The sequence below is a fragment of the Copadichromis virginalis genome, linkage group LG19 (genome assembly GCF_057382275.1).
Source record: "Copadichromis virginalis isolate Kocher_CV1m ecotype Utaka linkage group LG19, C_Virginalis_male_GT1.1, whole genome shotgun sequence".
NCBI lineage: Eukaryota > Metazoa > Chordata > Actinopteri > Cichliformes > Cichlidae > Copadichromis > Copadichromis virginalis.
This window is the reverse complement of record NC_140636.1, coordinates 14,372,167-14,396,053: the sequence shown is the minus strand read 5'-3', so window position 1 is coordinate 14,396,053 and position 23,887 is coordinate 14,372,167. Positions and strand designations below refer to the sequence as shown.

The following is a 23,887-nucleotide window of genomic DNA, read 5'->3' as shown; positions in this document are numbered from 1 at the left end:
GCAACTCCATTAGAAAGAGGACTAAAGCTAATCTTTTTCTGACCTTCATCATTCAAAACCTCAACATCAGCATCTGTATCTAGTACTACTGCATCTGCACAAAATGTGTGATCCTGTGTTTTCTCAAAAGTACTTTTATCCTTACTGTGAGACCTAGTGCTGTATCTTCCGATAACAGATGGACTGGTTTTGCAGTAGCCATAACAGGTCTGCTCTTCGGGCTTAAGAACACAAACCACCGTCTCATAATGATTCCCATGACGATTTTCTAAATAGATTCCCTTTTCTGACAAAAGCTTGCCATTACAGCCATATTTTAGCCAACGCTCATCATGAAATGTAAATACATCAACTCCTAAACAATTAGCAGTTGCTTGGATTTCAACTTCTGTAGCCCAGCTGTTAACATTTCTCATTTTAGATTTCTGAATGTAGTCTGCAACTGTTGAATACTCTGATCTTAAAATATTTCTATATATTGCAGCATTCCTCTCCAACTCTTTCACAATGGCAAGTCTTATCTTGCGATGGTGCTTTTGTGTGCCAGTCACAACCTGAGAAATAGCTCTGAAGAAACAGTTCCCATCAGCCACTATACTTTCATTTTTGCATGGAACACCTAACAAACCAACACATGTAGACGCTGGTACACTAATTTTTTCAAACTCCACATTTAACTGTGTGCACAAAGCCTGACAAACCCACTCAGAAATGGGACTAAACACCAGCTTGTTGTTTGTCACTTCACTAACAAATTCAACATCTGAATTCACCTGAGACACATCATACTGTTTTAACTTCTTAGCTTCACTGTGACCCACTGAAATCTTGCGCTTTCTTGTTGCATCATTACATAATAACCCCAAATTATACTCAGAACAACTCAAGGTCTTTCCAGACATTTTGCAACTCTCTGCCTCTATTAAAGACTCCACGATGATAACATCTCTGATGTTTGGTTCATTCTGGATTGAATCACAACTTGATTCTGGTGTAAAGGTTTTGCACCTTTTTTCACAACTGTCTTTGGGTGTGGCACTATCAGACACCATAAGGTACCTAACACAAACACCAGCTACTTCAAAAGGCTTTTGCTTCTGACTCAGGCCCGTTGCCAGCTGGCAGATGTGTCTGACCACATCTTCAAGTGACCTGAAGCACAAAACAACACTTCTTCCCTGCTCACTGACCAAACCCACAGCACTGCGTGCATGAGAATCAACTAGTGCATATTGTCCATTCTCAGAAATGACTGCACATGTACTGCCACACAATGTCAGAAGACATGTATTATACATGGCACAGATCTTTTGCAGCCCAGTCTGCAGGGTAGTGTAGACACCACTCTCAATGAGTTCCCCTTCAAGCACATCAATATCCCCACTGACAAAATCTCCATACTCAAACTCAAAGTTTTGCCCATCAATACAATACTTTTTAGGCAAATCAGGGACACACAACACACTGGATGAGTTGCTTATCATGTTGCAGTCTCTCAAATTGGTGTACAAAAGGTCACCTAAAACTACAACTCTGTCAAGAACTTTTGTCTCCCATGAAAAGACGCTATCAACTTTATGTTTTGCCAGGCTAACCAGACCTATAGCCATACACTGAACTCCTCCATATTTAAATCGATCATCAGCCTGGTGAAATGATCCTCTCACACTCTTTATAATGCAACAGCTATCCTCTGCTCCAACTCCTGTGACAGCATTAACAGTTTCAAGGTTGACAGAAGTGTTATCAACTTTAGCTGTAAGATTCGTGTCAACATCCCTGTCCACAAACACTGCACTGCTCTCCACGTCAACATCAACTTGACCTGCCTGCACAGAAATGCTGCTAACAGCATACCATTGTGCATCTAAAGACGTCTGTAAATTTCTGATGTGAAGCATCAGGTCGTCAAGGCATGTGTTAAAAACAGCCACAGCTGTGCCAATCTCAGATGCCAGCCCAGCTGCATTACGTGTGCCACAATCAACAACAACAAAATAATTCTTGTGATGAATGATGACACTAACTGCAGTGTGAAGATCCAACAGACACATGCCATCCCTCAACAGATGTTCCTGCAGCTTTTCATACAACACAGCCTCCCCTTCCGACAGCCCAAAATCTATGTAAACTGGCGGGCCAATATCAACTTTCCATTTTTGGCCAAACACAGTGTGCTGTCCAATCAGCCTGCAAACGCTATGCTTGCTGCCAATGTCCTGTCTTGCCTTAGCTATATACCTAACTAATTGGCACCCCTCTACACATATATCATCAACATCCTCCGGTTTCCATGTACACACTGGAGCTATCATATGCTTGATTGCAGCCACAACACTGCAGGCAATTAAGGCATTCACATCTGAAGTGGATGGTGCACATTGAACAGCAGTCCCAGCAACAATGGATGCTTGCAACTTCTCTGCACAAATGCAAACATTTGGGTTAGCATTGGACTTACCAGAGGGGATTCTTGGTGTGCGCCGCATGCGAAAACCCTTTTTTCTTGGCATCTACAATAAAAAGAGAAAAAAAATATATTAAACAAACATCCACACTCCAGCTCACATGTTAGTTTGCTCCAAGCATTTACACAAAGGTCAGTGTTTTGTAGTAGCTAATATGTCATTCTTCATAACAGAATTGTTGATATAGGTTACAAGCAAGTCTGGCGCTGAACAGAAATTGTCGCGCTATGCGCCTGTGTTTATTGTGCATAAATACTGAATTGTCCTGACACAATATTGCGTTTCGTTTCTTTTATTACCATGGTACATTAACAAAAACATATACTTTTATTCACAGGATAAAACTTTTTTTTTGTATCACTAATTGCCCAGTACGATTACAGCATACAATATTATTGTCACTGCTACATTTCTGTAATGAACCAGAAAATATTTCCACTACTAATTAATTACCGTTGAGCTTAAAGGTCCTATTAATAAATGGTTAACGAATGTGTATTTATGAAGACGATTTGTGAGACTGGTAAACTTATGATAGGTACGATGGTCTTTCATTCTACACGGTGCATTTCAAGGTCCTGTACCCATCTGTCGGTAAACTAGACCTGGGCTTGTTAAAGTGACCTGAAGTTACTAAAAACTTCATGAGTGTATGCACTCACTCCAAGAACCGTATGATTATCAATTTGAGCGTGGTGAAAGTTGGGCTCTCGCTAACTCTTTTGTCCACTCTGTGTGCTCGTAAGGGTCTAACCCTTTCACTCTTTTGATTTTTTTCCTCGTATCTTTTCTTTGACTTTTCATCAAGTTTGTCTTTGTACGGAGCGGTATTGTTCTCCTTCGTTTTTGTACATACCTCTTTTGGGGGGCAAAGTAAAAGCAAGAAGGTATTAGAACCGGAGAATGAACGTTTTGCGGTGCTGCAAATGCTTGCATTTGATGCATTGCTTTAATTGTTTTGCCACTAGTGCCCGGCATGCAATGCATGAAAGTCATGTGGTCTGTCAATCTCTATTATGACTACAAACACTAAAGTAAGGGGGTGGAACATGACCTTCCAGTCATGTTCAAATCAAACCTGACCATTTTAAAACTTAAGACACTCATAAATATTGTCATTTACATTTGATTGCCTAAAGGCTTTATGAGATTCTCCACACTATTAACTTATACAAGTGATGTGGGGGGGGGGGGGGGGGGGTGAGTGCATTGAGATTAGAATCTCACCCCCCCTGCCATTGACTGAACAAACGACTGAATAGCCCACTGAACGACTACTTAACGACCCACTGAACAATACTGGAGAACATTTTTTAAACCTTCTCTTTCCACTTTTTGCTCTTAACAGGAAGCATCAAAAAACGTCAAAAAACCCTTGTTAAAACCTCAAGCATGTAAGGCTATAGTCAGCATTTTTAATAACTTACCTTGGTTCACACCAAATCCAGCTGTTCTGCTGAAAGTTCACAGCAAGCCTTCTGAAGTATCTGTACGTGATGTCCCTTAGGAAGTTTGATCTCCTAATACAAAAAAGATATTGTACAATTAAACATTATTGACATAAGATCAGAAAAAGGTCATTTTCAGACTGAAACAGAAATAAAGAAACCTTAACCCTAGCAATTAAAATTGTGACAAAGACAAAACCCCACCCATAAATGGCATGGTTTTTTTAATGACCAGTTATGCTCAGGTTAAAATCTATACCTGTGCACCTACCAAAAATAATTAAACATCAGATTCACAAGGCTAAAATAAATGTGAGACAATAACAAAATTTTCTCAATACCTGCATAATTAGCATGATGCAAATTTAACAACTCACAATGAACGCACAACAAATCACAGCTATGTGAAAAATTACAATTATCCTCTTACGCTCTATAGCCACCAGTACTGTGGCTCAAGAGTTATGCAAAAACCTCCATGCAAATATCACGTAGTATCCACAGAAGCCTTATAATTTTAGCTAAATGGTCATATAAACCATTTCTAAAACTACCAAAGACAGCAGAAACAAGCATGATTGAAATAGCAGTTACTAAACTGCTTAAAATCTGCTAAACACACATAAACCAGCCAAAAATGTTCCACACTTCATGTATTTCATTATATTCATGTTGTGCTTTACTTGTAATAAGAAATCAGTGGCTAATTACCCGGCCTAGCTTTCACAGATTTCAGTCTTTCAAAAAAGACCACAAAATGGCTTAATGGCCCAAATTCACTAAAACAGAAAACCAAACCAAAGACTTTTCACCGGTACCCCTCCCACAAACAATAAAAAAATAACTTAAATACAAAGTAAATTCTGTTACTGAAATTTAAAATGTGGTTTTACACCAAAAATAAAATTCAATTTACAACAAATAAAACTTACCAAGAATTGCACAAGGGCAGGGTTTTTCAAAAATAATCTCTTGTGATGTTTGTTATAGTGGTCTAAAATAATGTCCTCGAATCCTCAGAATGTTAAAATCCAAAGCTCTCCTCTTCTCGTTTGCTAAAAGCAAAGTGGCTTACAAACCAGTGGCACAGGTATTTATTGAAATCATGAGGGACATTCAAAAAACTTCAAATGATCCAATCACAGAAGCCAACAGGGGAGGGACTGTCACAAAGTAACCAGTGAAGTTACAATGCAATAAACAGTACTCAACACCTTTTTTCCCTTGAGTAGTTAAAACCTTTATTCAGCAGTACACTAATTTTCATAGCTGTTGTCCACACCCTTGGCTTTGCCAAAAGACACAATTCAATCTTTTGTCTCAGTCTAACCTTTTCAACAGTGTCACTTGCCCCCCCTTGCTTGCCCTTCACACATGAAAACAAAAGACAGCCATTGATAGTCTCTGCCACCAACTGTCTCACCACACCTAATTCTGAATTAACAATTACTCAAAGTGACCTAAAACTTTTGGGTCACTTTAGGTCACAGTCCCAGTGGGTGACAGCATATAAAAGTAAGAAAGCTTAGCAAGTACCTGATGCTGTCAAATCATAAGAAATTAGCAGAAATATCGTAAAACCAAAACAGTCAAATGAAAAAGCAGCATAAGCCAAAGTTCCTTCAGAAGTACAGTATCAGAGAATGGTGAAAGACTGTTGGAATAATTGGCAGTGGATTTTATCGTGTGGTCTCTGTGTTTTTCTGTCAGTTAATCAGGCTGAATCTGCCAAACTGCTAGATCATTGAAAGGCCCACAACGAATAGACACAACGAAGGTTAAATCAATTTGGTAGCAAAAGACTGTTATTTAGCATCTTCATTGATGTCAATGACAAACAAAGAAGAATAGTTCATTCTGGTGAAAAACCAGCACGAGTTATCTACACAAATCTTCCATAGCTCTAAGGATTAACGGCAAGTCTTGTTCCTTACTGTTCATATTGAGCTTCTGTTTAATACATTGGCAGTGCAATAGCATAGTGTTTAGGTTTATATCAACAAAATACAGGAATCTTAATAGAACAACTAGAGAATGAGAAGAATACATAAATATGAAAAAATATATTTCAGCTTCTCCTCTCTGTTGTGTTGCAACATAGCCATTCGACATGGAAAATGAAGTAGCTTTCAAGAAAGAGAAAGCTTGAAAAACTTACAAACACTGACAATCAACTAGTGTACAGCTTTCAAGTGTAATTTATACATTTTAATAGTAATGTCTTTAAAACTATCAGTGACATTGAAAGGAGTTATTAGTTATTATCAAAACATCAAATTGTTCATAAAACATAAGTTCGCTTTTTTTTATTTTAAAGCCAAAATGACACCAGTGACACCACTAGTGTTTTATAAATCTTGATTCATAAACAATTATGTTAGAAACTTATTTCCTATTCACAATACTTGTTATTATTAAACATTTAATGTGAAAAAGTTTCATCCTCCTCTTAGTCTTCATACATCTCTTTTTTTTAAACTTGTAGAGTTGTAGAATTTAAACTAATAACACATATACCATAAGGATGAATAAACAGTCAAAGAAAACCAAAATTTAAAACAGGAACATTTATTATAAAATATTTACACATCTGTCACAACTCTTTGTCTGTCTGACTGGAGTCCTCTGTCACATATGTACAAAACAAACCAAAACAATATTTTTCACAGTTGAGTATTCACAGTATTTATAAAGCAATTGTAAAAGAATTGAGTAGTTAAAATCTTTATTCAGCAGTACACTAATTTCCATAGCTGTTGTCCACACCCTTGGCCTTGCCAAAAGATGGCCTTGCCAAAAGAAACCAAGGTGAGACTCAGTCTCACCTTGGTTTCACAGCCTTACAACTTATTCATTCAACAGTGTGACCTCAAGTTTGCCCCCCCCCCGCTTCCCCTTCACACATGAAAACAAAAGACAGCCATTGATAGTCTTTACCACTAACTGTCTCACCACACCTATTTCTGAATTAAAAATTACCCAAAGTGACCTAAAACATGCCACTTTGGGTCAAATGTGAAAAAATATATTAATCTAAGAAAACTTAGCATTATTATAAAACATCTGTCACAAGTCTTCGTCTGTCTGAGTGGTGGCCTCTGTCACATCTGAACAAAACAAAAACAAATAATATTTTTTGACAGTTAGTATTTATAAACAACTTTAACAAATATACATGGGTAAAACAGACATTTGCATATATCTAATCCTTATAAAATCACAAATGAAGAAAACAAAACATGATACTAATCATGGATTTAATATTTTCTCCAAATGATTTATCATAAACTAAAATAAATAATTCGCATTCATGTTTATTTGTATGTAGACAGTCGTTCAATAGTAATTCATAGAGTATTTTTTCTAAGTCCCATTTCTTAAAATAAGACACTGAAGCCAACATTCACTGTTTATACCATCCAAACAATACATTAAGACTTACCATCACGTGCGAATGTAATCGAAGCTTGCAATGCATCCAGCTCCTGGGCAGTGTTATTCAGCATTTCTTTTTCAGCATCCAGCTGTTCTTTTAAAACAGAAATCTTTCTTTCGGCTGCACGCCTGAGCCGCACCTGCCGAACCAAGAGGTCCATTGCCTTGGCATGAAGTTGCAAGCACCTTGTATATAGATCCTCTCTGCTGACCCCTGGGTCCAAGCAGGCATACTGAAATTACAAAATATTTTGGATCATAACAAAATTAGAAAACAGTTATTCGCTTCAATCTATGCTGCCGCTACAATGTAATGTTTGTAGTGCCAGATCACAACAACAGCTGTATAAAAGTCTCAGCTTAACCTTGTGCCATCCTTTAAAAAACTTACGTTGATCACCCTGGGGACCCAAAAAGGCCCCAGTATGGCACAAGGGTTAACAGTGACTTATATGAAAGAGCAAACAAACAAACAAACAAACACAAGAAACACTAAACACAGCATCCTTCCCAGCTCTGTAACAGGTAATGTAGCGTAAAAACAAATTTTTCTACACTATAAATAAAATTTAAGAAATATTTGTTACTTACAGTTGATAGTTGAAATTCTTGACGCAATGATTCAACTTCAGGATCATTAATCCCAGCAAACTTCGTTGGGGAAGCATATGCCATTCTCTATTTATGATAAAGTATGAGGTTAATTAGTTACATTTTACACAACATTCAAACAATATACAAACATGAGAGCATCAAAGAGACTTTACTTACACATAAACATGTAGTTAGTTCACAATAATGATCAGTAATGCAATTACATTCATTCAAAAAACACAAAACATATATATAAATGGTAAATGGCCTGTATTTCTATATCGCTTTACTAGTCCCTAAGGACCCCAAAGCGCTTTACACATCCAGAATGAAGGTGTAAATTAGTCAATGTATGACATTAAGATAATGCTCACCAACTCTTGCTGTCTGCTGCTCAAATTTGCTTAAAGAAAAGGATTGAACGCACAACAAATCACAGCTATGTGAAAAATTACAATTATCCTCTTACGCTCTATAGCCACCAGTACTGTGGCTCAAGAGTTATGCAAAAACCTCCATGCAAATATCACGTAGTATCCACAGAAGCCTTATAATTTTAGCTAAATGGTCATATAAACCATTTCTAAAACTACCAAAGACAGCAGAAACAAGCATGATTGAAATAGCAGTTACTAAACTGCTTAAAATCTGCTAAACACACATAAACCAGCCAAAAATGTTCCACACTTCATGTATTTCATTATATTCATGTTGTGCTTTACTTGTAATAAGAAATCAGTGGCTAATTACCCGGCCTAGCTTTCACAGATTTCAGTCTTTCAAAAAAGACCACAAAATGGCTTAATGGCCCAAATTCACTAAAACAGAAAACCAAACCAAAGACTTTTCACCGGTACCCCTCCCACAAACAATAAAAAAATAACTTAAATACAAAGTAAATTCTGTTACTGAAATTTAAAATGTGGTTTTACACCAAAAATAAAATTCAATTTACAACAAATAAAACTTACCAAGAATTGCACAAGGGCAGGGTTTTTCAAAAATAATCTCTTGTGATGTTTGTTATAGTGGTCTAAAATAATGTCCTCGAATCCTCAGAATGTTAAAATCCAAAGCTCTCCTCTTCTCGTTTGCTAAAAGCAAAGTGGCTTACAAACCAGTGGCACAGGTATTTATTGAAATCATGAGGGACATTCAAAAAACTTCAAATGATCTTTTGTCTCAGTCTAACCTTTTCAACAGTGTCACTTGCCCCCCCCCCCCCCCCCCCCCCTTGCTTGCCCTTCACACATGAAAACAAAAGACAGCCATTGATAGTCTCTGCCACCAACTGTCTCACCACACCTAATTCTGAATTAACAATTACCCAAAGTGACCTAAAACTTTTGGGTCACTTTAGGTCACAGTCCCAGTGGGTGACAGCATATAAAAGTAAGAAAGCTTAGCAAGTACCTGATGCTGTCAAATCATAAGAAATTAGCAGAAATATCGTAAAACCAAAACAGTCAAATGAAAAAGCAGCATAAGCCAAAGTTCCTTCAGAAGTACAGTATCAGAGAATGGTGAAAGAATGTTGGAATAATTGGCAGTGGATTTTATCGTGTGGTCTCTGTGTTTTTCTGTCAGTTAATCAGGCTGAATCTGCCAAACTGCTAGATCATTGAAAGGCCCACAACGAATAGACACAACGAAGGTTAAATCAATTTGGTAGCAAAAGACTGTTATTTAGCATCTTCATTGATGTCAATGACAAACAAAGAAGAATAGTTCATTCTGGTGAAAAACCAGCACGAGTTATCTACACAAATCTTCCATAGCTCTAAGGATTAACGGCAAGTCTTGTTCCTTACTGTTCATATTGAGCTTCTGTTTAATACATTGGCAGTGCAATAGCATAGTGTTTAGGTTTATATCAACAAAATACAGGAATCTTAATAGAACAACTAGAGAATGAGAAGAATACATAAATATGAAAAAATATATTTCAGCTTCTCCTCTCTGTTGTGTTGCAACATAGCCATTCGACATGGAAAATGAAGTAGCTTTCAAGAAAGAGAAAGCTTGAAAAACTTACAAACACTGACAATCAACTAGTGTACAGCTTTCAAGTGTAATTTATACATTTTAATAGTAATGTCTTTAAAACTATCAGTGACATTGAAAGGAGTTATTAGTTATTATCAAAACATCAAATTGTTCATAAAACATAAGTTCGCTTTTTTTTATTTTAAAGCCAAAATGACACCAGTGACACCACTAGTGTTTTATAAATCTTGATTCATAAACAATTATGTTAGAAACTTATTTCCTATTCACAATACTTGTTATTATTAAACATTTAATGTGAAAAAGTTTCATCCTCCTCTTAGTCTTCATACATCTCTTTTTTTTAAACTTGTAGAGTTGTAGAATTTAAACTAATAACACATATACCATAAGGATGAATAAACAGTCAAAGAAAACCAAAATTTAAAACAGGAACATTTATTATAAAATATTTACACATCTGTCACAACTCTTTGTCTGTCTGACTGGAGTCCTCTGTCACATATGTACAAAACAAACCAAAACAATATTTTTCACAGTTGAGTATTCACAGTATTTATAAAGCAATTGTAAAAGAATTGAGTAGTTAAAATCTTTATTCAGCAGTACACTAATTTCCATAGCTGTTGTCCACACCCTTGGCCTTGCCAAAAGATGGCCTTGCCAAAAGAAACCAAGGTGAGACTCAGTCTCACCTTGGTTTCACAGCCTTACAACTTATTCATTCAACAGTGTGACCTCAAGTTTGCCCCCCCCCCCCCCCCCCCCCGCTTCCCCTTCACACATGAAAACAAAAGACAGCCATTGATAGTCTTTACCACTAACTGTCTCACCACACCTATTTCTGAATTAAAAATTACCCAAAGTGACCTAAAACATGCCACTTTGGGTCAAATGTGAAAAAATATATTAATCTAAGAAAACTTAGCATTATTATAAAACATCTGTCACAAGTCTTCGTCTGTCTGAGTGGTGGCCTCTGTCACATCTGAACAAAACAAAAACAAATAATATTTTTTGACAGTTAGTATTTATAAACAACTTTAACAAATATACATGGGTAAAACAGACATTTGCATATATCTAATCCTTATAAAATCACAAATGAAGAAAACAAAACATGATACTAATCATGGATTTAATATTTTCTCCAAATGATTTATCATAAACTAAAATAAATAATTCGCATTCATGTTTATTTGTATGTAGACAGTCGTTCAATAGTAATTCATAGAGTATTTTTTCTAAGTCCCATTTCTTAAAATAAGACACTGAAGCCAACATTCACTGTTTATACCATCCAAACAATACATTAAGACTTACCATCACGTGCGAATGTAATCGAAGCTTGCAATGCATCCAGCTCCTGGGCAGTGTTATTCAGCATTTCTTTTTCAGCATCCAGCTGTTCTTTTAAAACAGAAATCTTTCTTTCGGCTGCACGCCTGAGCCGCACCTGCCGAACCAAGAGGTCCATTGCCTTGGCATGAAGTTGCAAGCACCTTGTATATAGATCCTCTCTGCTGACCCCTGGGTCCAAGCAGGCATACTGAAATTACAAAATATTTTGGATCATAACAAAATTAGAAAACAGTTATTCGCTTCAATCTATGCTGCCGCTACAATGTAATGTTTGTAGTGCCAGATCACAACAACAGCTGTATAAAAGTCTCAGCTTAACCTTGTGCCATCCTTTAAAAAACTTACGTTGATCACCCTGGGGACCCAAAAAGGCCCCAGTATGGCACAAGGGTTAACAGTGACTTATATGAAAGAGCAAACAAACAAACAAACAAACACAAGAAACACTAAACACAGCATCCTTCCCAGCTCTGTAACAGGTAATGTAGCGTAAAAACAAATTTTTCTACACTATAAATAAAATTTAAGAAATATTTGTTACTTACAGTTGATAGTTGAAATTCTTGACGCAATGATTCAACTTCAGGATCATTAATCCCAGCAAACTTCGTTGGGGAAGCATATGCCATTCTCTATTTATGATAAAGTATGAGGTTAATTAGTTACATTTTACACAACATTCAAACAATATACAAACATGAGAGCATCAAAGAGACTTTACTTACACATAAACATGTAGTTAGTTCACAATAATGATCAGTAATGCAATTACATTCATTCAAAAAACACAAAACATATATATAAATGGTAAATGGCCTGTATTTCTATATCGCTTTACTAGTCCCTAAGGACCCCAAAGCGCTTTACACATCCAGAATGAAGGTGTAAATTAGTCAATGTATGACATTAAGATAATGCTCACCAACTCTTGCTGTCTGCTGCTCAAATTTGCTTAAAGAAAAGGATTGAACGCACAACAAATCACAGCTATGTGAAAAATTACAATTATCCTCTTACGCTCTATAGCCACCAGTACTGTGGCTCAAGAGTTATGCAAAAACCTCCATGCAAATATCACGTAGTATCCACAGAAGCCTTATAATTTTAGCTAAATGGTCATATAAACCATTTCTAAAACTACCAAAGACAGCAGAAACAAGCATGATTGAAATAGCAGTTACTAAACTGCTTAAAATCTGCTAAACACACATAAACCAGCCAAAAATGTTCCACACTTCATGTATTTCATTATATTCATGTTGTGCTTTACTTGTAATAAGAAATCAGTGGCTAATTACCCGGCCTAGCTTTCACAGATTTCAGTCTTTCAAAAAAGACCACAAAATGGCTTAATGGCCCAAATTCACTAAAACAGAAAACCAAACCAAAGACTTTTCACCGGTACCCCTCCCACAAACAATAAAAAAATAACTTAAATACAAAGTAAATTCTGTTACTGAAATTTAAAATGTGGTTTTACACCAAAAATAAAATTCAATTTACAACAAATAAAACTTACCAAGAATTGCACAAGGGCAGGGTTTTTCAAAAATAATATCTTGTGATGTTTGTTATAGTGGTCTAAAATAATGTCCTCGAATCCTCAGAATGTTAAAATCCAAAGCTCTCCTCTTCTCGTTTGCTAAAAGCAAAGTGGCTTACAAACCAGTGGCACAGGTATTTATTGAAATCATGAGGGACATTCAAAAAACTTCAAATGATCTTTTGTCTCAGTCTAACCTTTTCAACAGTGTCACTTGCCCCCCCCCCCCCCCCCCCTTGCTTGCCCTTCACACATGAAAACAAAAGACAGCCATTGATAGTCTCTGCCACCAACTGTCTCACCACACCTAATTCTGAATTAACAATTACCCAAAGTGACCTAAAACTTTTGGGTCACTTTAGGTCACAGTCCCAGTGGGTGACAGCATATAAAAGTAAGAAAGCTTAGCAAGTACCTGATGCTGTCAAATCATAAGAAATTAGCAGAAATATCGTAAAACCAAAACAGTCAAATGAAAAAGCAGCATAAGCCAAAGTTCCTTCAGAAGTACAGTATCAGAGAATGGTGAAAGACTGTTGGAATAATTGGCAGTGGATTTTATCGTGTGGTCTCTGTGTTTTTCTGTCAGTTAATCAGGCTGAATCTGCCAAACTGCTAGATCATTGAAAGGCCCACAACAAATAGACACAACGAAGGTTAAATCAATTTGGTAGCAAAAGACTGTTATTTAGCATCTTCATTGATGTCAATGACAAACAAAGAAGAATAGTTCATTCTGGTGAAAAACCAGCACGAGTTATCTACACAAATCTTCCATAGCTCTAAGGATTAACGGCAAGTCTTGTTCCTTACTGTTCATATTGAGCTTCTGTTTAATACATTGGCAGTGCAATAGCATAGTGTTTAGGTTTATATCAACAAAATACAGGAATCTTAATAGAACAACTAGAGAATGAGAAGAATACATAAATATGAAAAAATATATTTCAGCTTCTCCTCTCTGTTGTGTTGCAACATAGCCATTCGACATGGAAAATGAAGTAGCTTTCAAGAAAGAGAAAGCTTGAAAAACTTACAAACACTGACAATCAACTAGTGTACAGCTTTCAAGTGTAATTTATACATTTTAATAGTAATGTCTTTAAAACTATCAGTGACATTGAAAGGAGTTATTAGTTATTATCAAAACATCAAATTGTTCATAAAACATAAGTTCGCTTTTTTTTATTTTAAAGCCAAAATGACACCAGTGACACCACTAGTGTTTTATAAATCTTGATTCATAAACAATTATGTTAGAAACTTATTTCCTATTCACAATACTTGTTATTATTAAACATTTAATGTGAAAAAGTTTCATCCTCCTCTTAGTCTTCATACATCTCTTTTTTTTAAACTTGTAGAGTTGTAGAATTTAAACTAATAACACATATACCATAAGGATGAATAAACAGTCAAAGAAAACCAAAATTTAAAACAGGAACATTTATTATAAAATATTTACACATCTGTCACAACTCTTTGTCTGTCTGACTGGAGTCCTCTGTCACATATGTACAAAACAAACCAAAACAATATTTTTCACAGTTGAGTATTCACAGTATTTATAAAGCAATTGTAAAAGAATTGAGTAGTTAAAATCTTTATTCAGCAGTACACTAATTTCCATAGCTGTTGTCCACACCCTTGGCCTTGCCAAAAGATGGCCTTGCCAAAAGAAACCAAGGTGAGACTCAGTCTCACCTTGGTTTCACAGCCTTACAACTTATTCATTCAACAGTGTGACCTCAAGTTTGCCCCCCCCCCGCTTCCCCTTCACACATGAAAACAAAAGACAGCCATTGATAGTCTTTACCACTAACTGTCTCACCACACCTATTTCTGAATTAAAAATTACCCAAAGTGACCTAAAACATGCCACTTTGGGTCAAATGTGAAAAAATATATTAATCTAAGAAAACTTAGCATTATTATAAAACATCTGTCACAAGTCTTCGTCTGTCTGAGTGGTGGCCTCTGTCACATCTGAACAAAACAAAAACAAATAATATTTTTTGACAGTTAGTATTTATAAACAACTTTAACAAATATACATGGGTAAAACAGACATTTGCATATATCTAATCCTTATAAAATCACAAATGAAGAAAACAAAACATGATACTAATCATGGATTTAATATTTTCTCCAAATGATTTATCATAAACTAAAATAAATAATTCGCATTCATGTTTATTTGTATGTAGACAGTCGTTCAATAGTAATTCATAGAGTATTTTTTCTAAGTCCCATTTCTTAAAATAAGACACTGAAGCCAACATTCACTGTTTATACCATCCAAACAATACATTAAGACTTACCATCACGTGCGAATGTAATCGAAGCTTGCAATGCATCCAGCTCCTGGGCAGTGTTATTCAGCATTTCTTTTTCAGCATCCAGCTGTTCTTTTAAAACAGAAATCTTTCTTTCGGCTGCACGCCTGAGCCGCACCTGCCGAACCAAGAGGTCCATTGCCTTGGCATGAAGTTGCAAGCACCTTGTATATAGATCCTCTCTGCTGACCCCTGGGTCCAAGCAGGCATACTGAAATTACAAAATATTTTGGATCATAACAAAATTAGAAAACAGTTATTCGCTTCAATCTATGCTGCCGCTACAATGTAATGTTTGTAGTGCCAGATCACAACAACAGCTGTATAAAAGTCTCAGCTTAACCTTGTGCCATCCTTTAAAAAACTTACGTTGATCACCCTGGGGACCCAAAAAGGCCCCAGTATGGCACAAGGGTTAACAGTGACTTATATGAAAGAGCAAACAAACAAACAAACAAACACAAGAAACACTAAACACAGCATCCTGCCCAGCTCTGTAACAGGTAATGTAGCGTAAAAACAAATTTTTCTACACTATAAATAAAATTTAAGAAATATTTGTTACTTACAGTTGATAGTTGAAATTCTTGACGCAATGATTCAACTTCAGGATCATTAATCCCAGCAAACTTCGTTGGGGAAGCATATGCCATTCTCTATTTATGATAAAGTATGAGGTTAATTAGTTACATTTTACACAACATTCAAACAATATACAAACATGAGAGCATCAAAGAGACTTTACTTACACATAAACATGTAGTTAGTTCACAATAATGATCAGTAATGCAATTACATTCATTCAAAAAACACAAAACATATATATAAATGGTAAATGGCCTGTATTTCTATATCGCTTTACTAGTCCCTAAGGACCCCAAAGCGCTTTACACATCCAGAATGAAGGTGTAAATTAGTCAATGTATGACATTAAGATAATGCTCACCAACTCTTGCTGTCTGCTGCTCAAATTTGCTTAAAGAAAAGGATTGAACGCACAACAAATCACAGCTATGTGAAAAATTACAATTATCCTCTTACGCTCTATAGCCACCAGTACTGTGGCTCAAGAGTTATGCAAAAACCTCCATGCAAATATCACGTAGTATCCACAGAAGCCTTATAATTTTAGCTAAATGGTCATATAAACCATTTCTAAAACTACCAAAGACAGCAGAAACAAGCATGATTGAAATAGCAGTTACTAAACTGCTTAAAATCTGCTAAACACACATAAACCAGCCAAAAATGTTCCACACTTCATGTATTTCATTATATTCATGTTGTGCTTTACTTGTAATAAGAAATCAGTGGCTAATTACCCGGCCTAGCTTTCACAGATTTCAGTCTTTCAAAAAAGACCACAAAATGGCTTAATGGCCCAAATTCACTAAAACAGAAAACCAAACCAAAGACTTTTCACCGGTACCCCTCCCACAAACAATAAAAAAATAACTTAAATACAAAGTAAATTCTGTTACTGAAATTTAAAATGTGGTTTTACACCAAAAATAAAATTCAATTTACAACAAATAAAACTTACCAAGAATTGCACAAGGGCAGGGTTTTTCAAAAATAATCTCTTGTGATGTTTGTTATAGTGGTCTAAAATAATGTCCTCGAATCCTCAGAATGTTAAAATCCAAAGCTCTCCTCTTCTCGTTTGCTAAAAGCAAAGTGGCTTACAAACCAGTGGCACAGGTATTTATTGAAATCATGAGGGACATTCAAAAAACTTCAAATGATCTTTTGTCTCAGTCTAACCTTTTCAACAGTGTCACTTGCCCCCCCCCCGTTCAGGGAAACGGGGTTGTCATTGTGGCACGTGGAGTTTCAATCACTCGCCAAAAAGCAGTAATCTGCTGTCACTCAAAATCAAAATGTCCAATATGTCCCAAAGGTCGCAGGCGTGATGAGACTCGAGCTCGGAAATGTTTGTTATGCCATTTGTCAGTAATGGTTAGAGTGCCACCTAGTGGAACGACTATAATCATGATTGAATGAGATGAAATGTTAGCTGGTGGTTGAATGCATGAATTCCATCAATGTGACATGAGATCGGAGGTGCTGGTTGTAGGTGTTGGGCGTAGCTCGACGCGATGGGGTGCGAGGGACCTCATAACGCTGCTTGCAGCTTTAATTAGGGCCCGAGCACCGAGAGTGCGAAGGCCCTATTGTATCTGCTCCGTTTCTTATTATTATTATTATTATTATTATTATTATTATTATTCAGGCAAAACAAGGGCCTTTTTGAGGGCCTAAACATGCTCAAAAACTCATGAAATTTTTCACACATGCCAGGTCTGGTGAAAAATTTTGTATTTTAATGGTTTTACATATGAGCACTGGGAAATGGCTCTACAGCGCCACCTATGCCTTGTTAAATGCAGCCCTACGACCACATCGTTTGAGCTACATGTATGAAATTTGGCACACATGTGTATCATGCCAAGACGAACAAAAAAGTCTGTGGGCCCATTGACGCAAACCCAACAGGAAGTCCGCCATTTGGAAGAGAAGGTGACATTTTGGCTCTAATTTTGCCATTTCCATGCCTCGAACTTTTGCGAACTCCTCCTTGGGGTTTGATTTCATAACCTTCATATTTGGTCAGTGTCAACTACACCCTTGTGCCATGTTAAATTGCGGAGCTTTTGAGTTTTCACAATATGGTGAGGCCGTGGCGCCATGGCGAATTACGATGACTCGCCATGAAAATCTTATTGCCTCTCATTCTGTCATAGATTTTCTGACCTTGACCAAAGTGAACACATATGATAAGGCTCCACCCCTGAACATATTTCAACTGCCATATTTGACACCAGGGACAGCGCCACCTAGTGGGAACAGGAAATGTCATGTTTTACACTTTGGGGTACAGTATAGTGATGGGTGACATCTGCAGCCTCAAATTTCTCCAGGAAAGCCTTAAGGAGTTGGTCTTGGGTTACAGTGAAAACTGTGACTTTTCGCCAAAAGGGTGTGACCTCAGCGGCATGGCGAACTTTGATGTAACGCCATGAAGAAACAAATTAGTATAACTCAATGAAATCCAGTCTGATCAGTACCAGACTTTACAGGCATGATGTCAGACCCGCCCTGAACAGATTGATGTGCCCATTGTCAGGAATATGAAGAGCGCCACCTAGTGGCAACAGGAAATGTCATGTCTTACACTTTGTTGTACTGATTTTCACAGGTTCATTGTGGACACCTCAAAAGCGGTGAATATCACCGTCAGTCCTTCGTGATGCTGCAGTGCGAATATTGTGACTTTATACTGAACGGCGCACCCTGGTGGCAACGCTGTTCACCATGAAAAATGAAGTGGCTTTTGAGGGGCTTGGAAAGTTTAAAAAGTCTTGAAATTTGGCGCACACCTCCAATGTGCATAAGGCTTTGTTGTTATGTGATCATTTTCATTGAATAGCGCAAAATGGCTCCACAGCGCCCCCTACAAAATTTCAAAACATCAGCCCCAGCTCTGTGTTTTATGTATGAGTCTTAAACCTGGTAAGCTTATAGGAGATATCAAGATGTACAAAAAAGTCTCTTGGAGCAATATCCCAAATCCAACAGGAAGTCAGCCATTTTAAAATTAATGTGTAATTTTGGCAACATTTTCCCCTCTTTCCAGGCACCGTTCTTTGACGTACTCCTCCAAGGGATTTCATCATATTGAACCAATCTCCAGTGTGTGGAATCTAAAGACCTTTGTGATGTTAAATTGCGAAGCTTTTTACGTTCAGGGAAACGGGGTTGTCATGGTGGCACGTGGAGTTTCAATCACTCGCCAAAAAGCAGTAATCTGCTGTCACTCAAAATCTAAATGTCCAAATTCTCCCAAAGGTCGCAGGCGTGATGAGACTCGAGCTTGGAAATGTTTGTTATGCCATTTGTCGGTAATAGTTAGAGCGCCACCTAGTGGGACAACTATAATCATGATTGAATGAGATGAATTGTTAGCTGGTGGTTAAATGCATGAATTCCATCAATGTGACATCAGATCGGAGGTGCTGGTTTTAGGTGTTGGGCGTGGCTCGACGTGCTGGGGGTGCGAGGGCCCTCATAACGCTGCTTGCAGCTTTAATTAGGGCCCGAGCACCGAGAGTGCGAAGGCCCTATTGTATCTGCTCCGTTTCTTATTATTATTATTATTATTATTATTATTATTATTATTCAGGCGAAACAAGGGCCTTTTTGAGGGCCTAAACATGCTCAAAAACTCATGAAATTTTGCACACATGCCAGGTCTGGTGAAAAATTTTGTATTTTAATGGTTTTACATATGAGCACTGGGAAATGGCTCTACAGCGCCACCTATGCCTTGTTAAATGCAGCCCTACGACCACATCGTTTGAGCTACATGTATGAAATTTGGCACACATGTGTATCATGCCAAGACGAACAAAAAAGTCTGGGGGCCCATTGACGCAAACCCAACAGGAAGTCCGCCATTTGGAAGAGAAGGTGACATTTTGGCTCTAATTTTGCCATTTCCATGCCTCGAACTTTTGCGAACTCCTCCTTGGGGTTTCATTTCATAACCTTCAAATTTGGACAGTGTCAACTACACCCTTGTGCCATGTTAAATTGCGGAGCTTTTGAGTTTTCACAATACTATGAGGCCGTGGCGCCATGGCGAATTTCGATGACTCGCCATGAAAATCTTATTGCCTCTCATTTTGTCATACGTTTTCTGACCTTGACCAAAGTGAACACATATGATAAGGCTCCACCCCTGAACATATTTCAACTGCCATATTTGACACCAGGGACAGCGCCACCTAGTGGGAACAGGAAATGTCATGTTTTACACTTTGGGGTACAGTATAGTGATGGGTGACACCTGCAGCCTCAAATTTCTCCAGGAAAGCCTTAAGGAGTTGGTCTTGGGTTACAGTGAAAACTGTGACTTTTCGCAAAAGGGTGTGACCCCAGCAGCATGGCGAACTTTGATGTCACGCCATGAAGAAACAAATTAGTATAACTCAATGAAATCCAGTCTGATCAGTACCAGACTTTACAGGCATGATGTCAGACCCGCCCTGAACAGATTGACGTGCCCATTGTCGGAAATACGGACAGCGCCACCTAGTGGCCACAGGAAATGTCATGGCTTTAATTTTGTTGTACTGATTTTCACAGGTTCATCGTGGCCACCTCAAAAGCGGTGAATATCACCATCAGTCCCTCGTGATGCTTCAGTGCAAAAATTGTGACTTTACACTGAACGGCGCACCCTGGTGGCAACGCGGTTCAACATGAAAGATGAAGTGGCTTTTGAGGGGCTTGGAAAGTTTATAGAGGCTTTAAATTTGGCACACACCCCCAAATGGATGAAGGCTTTGTTGTCATATGATCATTTTCATTGAATAGCGCGAAATTGCTCCACAGCGCCCCCTACAAAGTTTCAAAATATCAGCCCCTGCTCTGTGTTTTATCTATGAGTCTGAAACTTGGTAAGCTCATGGAAGATATTAAGATGTACAAAAAAGTCTCTTGGAGCAATATCCCAAATCCAACAGGAAGTCAGCCATTTTAAAATTAATGTGCAATTTTGGCAACATTTTCCCCTCTTTTCAGGCACCGTTCTTTGACGTACTTCTCCAAGGGATTTCATCAGATTGGACCGATCTGAAGTTTGTGGAATCTAAAGACCTTTGTCATGTTAAATTGCGAAGCTTTTTACGTTCAGGGAAACGGGGTGGTCATGGCGGCACTTAGAGTTTCAATCACTCGCCAAAAAGCAGTAATCTGCTGTCACTCAAAAACACAATATCCAATCTCTCCCAAACGTCGCAGGTGTGATGAGACTCGAGCTCGGAAATGTTTGTTATGCCATTTGTCAGTAATAGTTAGAGCGCCACCTAGTGGGACGACTATAATCATGGTTCAATGAGATGAAATGTTAGCTGGTGGTTAAATGCATGAATTCCATCAATGTGACATCACATTGGACGTGCTGGTTGTAGGTGTTGGGCGTGGCTCGACACGCCAGGGTGCGAGGGCCCTCATAACGCTGCTTGCAGCTTTAATTATTATTATTATTATTATTTCGGCAAATGAATTGGCCGTTTGAGGGCCTAAACATGCTCGAAAACTCATGAAATTTTGCACACGCGTCAGGTCTGGTGAAAATTTACGTATTTTAATGTTCTCAGACATGGCCTGGGAAAATTTGCTCAGTAGCGCCACCTAGAAAAATGAAAAACGCGAGCCCCCGGTATGGGTATGACCTACATGTTTGAAAGTCGGTACACCTATATAACGTTCAGAGTCGAACAAAAAAGTATATTATGGCAATGTCCTAAACCCAACAGGAAGTCCGCCATTTTGGATTGAAGGTGACATTTTGGCTCTGATTTTACCATTTCCATGCCTCGAACTTTAACGAACTCCTCCTTGGGGTTTGATTATATAACCTTCATATTTGGTCAGTGCCAACTACACCCTTGTGCCATGTTAAATTGCGGAGCTTTTGAGTTTTCACAATACCATGAGGCCGTGGCGCCACGGCGAATTTCGATGACTCGCCATGAAAATCTTATTGCCTCTCATTCTGTCATACATGTTCCGATCTGGACCAAAGAGCTCACATATGATAAGGCTCCACCCCTGAACATATTTCAACTGCCATATTTGACATCAAGGACAGCGCCACCTAGTGGGAACAGGAAATGTCATGTTTTACACTTTGGGGTACAGTATAGTGATGGGTGACACCTGCAGCCTCAAATTTCTCCAGGAAAGCCTTAAGGAGTTGGTCTTGGGTTACAGTGAAAACTGTGACTTTTCGCGAAAGGGTGTGACCCCAGCAGCATGGCGAACTTTGATGTCACGCCATGAAGAAACAAATTAGTATAACTCAATGAAATCCAGTCTGTTCAGTACCAGACTTTACAGGCATGATGTCAGACCCGCCCTGAACAGATTGATGTGCCCATTGTCGGGAATACGTACAGCGCCACCTAGTGGCAACAGGAAATGTCATGGCTTTAATTTTGTTGTACTGATTTTCACAGGTTCATCGTGGCCACCTCAAAAGCAGTGAATATCAACATCAGTCCCTCGTGATGCTTCAGTGCAAAAATTGTGACTTTAAACTGAACGGCGCACCCTGGTGGCAACGCGGTCCACCAGGAAAGATGAAGTGGCTTTTGAGGGGCTTGGAAAGTATATAAAGGCTTTAAATTTAGCACACCCCTCCAAATGGATGAAGGCTTTGTTGTCATGTGATCATTTTTATTGAATAGCGCGAAATGGCTCCACAGCGCCCCCTACAAAATTTCAAAACCACAGCCCCAGCTCTGTGTTTTATGTATGAGTCTGAAACCTGGTAAGCTTATAGGAGATATCAAGATGTACAAAAAAGTCTCTTGGAGCAATATCCAAAATCCAACAGGAAGTCAGCCATTTTAAAATTAATGTTTAATTTTGGCAACATTTTCCCCTCTTTCCAGGCATCGTTCGTTGACGTACTCCTGCAAGGGATTTCATCAGATTGATGCGATCTCCTGTGTGTGGAATCTAAAGACCTTTGTGATGTTAAATTGCGAAGCTTTTTACATTCAGGGAAACGGGGTGGTCATGGCGGCACGTGGAGTTTCAATCACTCGCCAAAAAGCAGTAATCTGCTGTCACTCAAAAACACAATGTCCAATCTCTCCCAAAGCTCATAGGCGTGATGAGACTCGAGCTCGGAAATGTTTGTTATGCCATTTGTGCATAAGGGTTAGAGCGCCACCTAGTGGAACGACTAACAAATCATGAATGAATGAGTTGAAATGTTAGCTGGTGGTTAAATGCATGAATTCCATCAATGTGACATGAGATCGGACGTGCTGGTTTTAGGTGTTGGGCGTGGCTCGACGCGCCGGGGGTGCGAGGGCCCTCATAACGCTGCTTGCAGCTTTAATTAGGGCCCGAGCACCGAGAGTGCGAAGGCCCTATTGTATCTGCTCCGTTTCTTATTATTATTATTATTATTATTATTATTATTATTATTATTATTATTATTATTATTATTATTATTCAGGCGAAACAAGGGCCTTTTTGAGGGCCTAAACATGCTCAAAAACTCATGAAATTTTGCACACATGCCAGGTCTGGTGAAAAATTTTGTATTTTAATGGTTTTACATATGAGCACTGGGAAATGGCTCTAGAGCGCCACCTATGCCTTGTTAAATGCAGCCCTACGACCACATCGTTTGAGCTACATGTATGAAATTTGGCACACATGTGTATCATGCCAAGACGAACAAAAAAGTCTGTGGGCCCATTGACGCAAACCCAACAGGAAGTCCGCCATTTGGAAGAGAAGGTGACATTTTGGCTCTAATTTTGCCATTTCCATGCCTCGAACTTTTGCGAACTCCTCCTTGGGGTTTGATTTCATAACCTTCATATTTGGTCAGTGTCAACTACACCCTTGTGCCATGTTAAATTGCGGAGCTTTTGAGTTTTCACAATACTATGAGGCCGTGGCGCCATGGCGAATTTCGATGACTCGCCATGAAAATCTTATTGCCTCTCATTTTGTCATACATTTTTTGACCTTGACCAAAGTGAACACATATGATAAGGCTCCACCCCTGAACATATTTCAACTGCCATATTTGACCTCAAGGACAGCGCCACCTAGTGGGAACAGGAAATGTTATGTTTTACACTTTGGGGTACAGTATAGTGA

General features: G+C 38.2%; 3 long non-coding RNA genes across 3 annotated transcripts; all 3 read right to left on the bottom strand.

Annotated features, from left to right (window-relative positions):
• Positions 1 to 7,001: 7,001 nt before the first annotated feature.
• Positions 7,002 to 9,131, bottom strand: LOC146685772 (uncharacterized). The gene is made up of 3 exons (XR_014916729.1): positions 7,943 to 9,131; positions 7,359 to 7,584; positions 7,002 to 7,023 (listed from the first exon to the last, which is right to left on the bottom strand). It is a non-coding gene; the product is annotated as an uncharacterized LOC146685772 (long non-coding RNA).
• A 1,787-nt stretch (positions 9,132 to 10,918) lies between these two features.
• LOC146685771 (uncharacterized) lies at positions 10,919 to 13,061 on the bottom strand. Its single transcript, XR_014916725.1, has 3 exons — positions 11,860 to 13,061; positions 11,276 to 11,501; positions 10,919 to 10,940 (listed from the first exon to the last, which is right to left on the bottom strand). It is a non-coding gene; the product is annotated as an uncharacterized LOC146685771 (long non-coding RNA).
• A 1,760-nt stretch (positions 13,062 to 14,821) lies between these two features.
• On the bottom strand, positions 14,822 to 16,957 carry LOC146685770 (uncharacterized). Its single transcript, XR_014916731.1, has 3 exons — positions 15,763 to 16,957; positions 15,179 to 15,404; positions 14,822 to 14,843 (listed from the first exon to the last, which is right to left on the bottom strand). It is a non-coding gene; the product is annotated as an uncharacterized LOC146685770 (long non-coding RNA).
• Between the last annotated feature and the right edge of the window lie 6,930 nt (positions 16,958 to 23,887).